The sequence below is a fragment of the Austrofundulus limnaeus genome, unplaced genomic scaffold (assembly GCF_001266775.1).
Source record: "Austrofundulus limnaeus strain Quisiro unplaced genomic scaffold, Austrofundulus_limnaeus-1.0 Scaffold979, whole genome shotgun sequence".
NCBI classification, from domain to species: Eukaryota; Metazoa; Chordata; class Actinopteri; order Cyprinodontiformes; family Rivulidae; genus Austrofundulus; species Austrofundulus limnaeus.
Window position 1 is genome coordinate 68,195 of NW_013953381.1, and position 2,129 is coordinate 70,323.

The window sequence follows — 2,129 nt, forward strand, 5'->3', positions numbered from 1 at the left end:
GGGGAACACTGAAAGACACTAGAAAACTAAGAAAATAAACACAGATCATGACACGGAGGAGCTGGAAGAAGTGGCTGGGGAGAGGGAGGTCTGGGCCTCCCTTCTGAAGCTGCTGCCCCCGCGACCCGACCCCGGATAGGCGGAAGAAAATGGATGGATGGATGGATAGTTGAATATCGACAAAGTTTTGCGCACATTTGCTATGGAAACACAGCTAAAGAATTGTGAAAGTGTTCCTGAGTCCATGCAGTGATGTCCAGAACAGAACCAGACCTGGTTTAAATCCAGTGCCACCTGAGGGCTATAAGGTCACGACCATCCAACACACACTTTTTAACTTTGACCTTTGAACTCAAGAGATTTCAACAGATTCTTAAAATATTTTGATGATACAAAGAATGGTAGATAATGGGATTCACAATATTTCCAGTTTTCCACTTAATAACATTATTTCAAAACTGTAAAACCCTTTTTTTTATAAAGAGACTTATAGGGTGTAACAATGACCCCTGCTGTGATGGTACAATCCAGCACTGAGTAGTGGACCCAGATGATCTGACAAAGCAGAAGCTAAAGTGATCACAGCTCAAACAGGATATAATGGCATCTGGAAGTACAGAGCAGAGTGACTGCCAGCTGCACCTAGAGTTAAAGGCAAAAGCAGTCTGAAAGAGGCAGGCTCCTCTACTTGTGTAGACCATCATTATCTAAAAGATTATTTAATAAACAGAAAAGAAAGGCTTCTACAACAAAGGGAAATGTATTTATTTGAATGCAGAACAGACATCTGATGTTTCATTCAGGATCCAAAACTCCCAAATGAAGAAACACTTAAATGACTTTTAGTGTTTGAGCTGATTTGGTTCAGCTCTTTTGTTGAGCTCAGTTCCATCTGATCTCTTGCTGATTTAACTAGTTGGCCCACTTACAAAAACATAAACATTTTTTAATTTTAAGGATATGTTAATTTTAACAGTGAGAGACAGAATCTAAAAAAAAATCCAGAAAATTACATTGTAAAAATTATATAAATTAATTTGCACTTTATAGAGAGAGATAAGTATTTGATCCTTCTGGCAAACACGACTTAAAACTTGGTGACAAAACCCCTGTTGGAGCACAGCAGTGGGACGTTTCTTGTAGTTGATGATGAGGTTTGCACACGTCAGGAGGAGTTTTGGTCCACTCTTCTTTACAGATCATCTCTAAATCAAGAAGATTTTGAGGCTGTTGCTTGGCAGCTCAGAGTTTCAGCTCCTTTCATAGGTTTTTGATGGGATTAATGTCTGGAGACTAGACCACTCCCTGACCTGAATGTGCTTCTTTTTGAGCCACACCTTGGTTGCCTTGGCTGTATGTTTTGGGTAATTGTTGTGATGGAAGACCCAGCCATGACACATCCTGGCAGAAGGACAAAGGTTGTTACTCAGGATTTTTATTACTCCATTCATTCTCTGAAGTAGTCCTGTGCTCTAAACACCCGCAAAAACATGTTTTCACCTTCATGCTTGACAGTGGGGATGGTGTTCTTTGGGTCTTAGTCAGCATTTCTCTTCCTCCAAACATGGCGACTTGAGATGATGCCAAATAGATCAATTTTTTTTCTGATCTGACCACAGCACAGCACCTTCTCCCAGTCACTCTCAGAATCATCCAGGTGTTCATTAACAAACTTCAGACAGACCTGCACATGTTCCTTCTTGAGCAGGAGGAGCTCATAGGCACTGCTGGATTGCATCATGTGTTACCAATGGTTTTCTTGGTGACTGTGGTCCCAGCTGCCTTGAGATCATTAACATGTTTTCCCCATGTAGTTCTAGACTGATCTCACCTTCCTCATGAGCAAGGATACCCCATGAGGTGAGATTGCATGGAGCCACAGATTGATGTTGATTGACAAACATTTTGTATTTCTTCCATTTTCTTCTGCTACATTCACACCGAACGCGATTTCAGCTTCAAAATCTCAGGCAACACTTCAAGTTTGAAGCTTGTGCACTTTGAGGTCAGACGCAGGTCAGCTATTGAAGCGCTGCACGGCAACAGCCTCCCCGCCCCTCCCTCCTCTGTCGGGCTCTGTTTAATGTCGGACGAGTAAGTGGCTTTGCTTTATTTACAGAGAGCAAGAG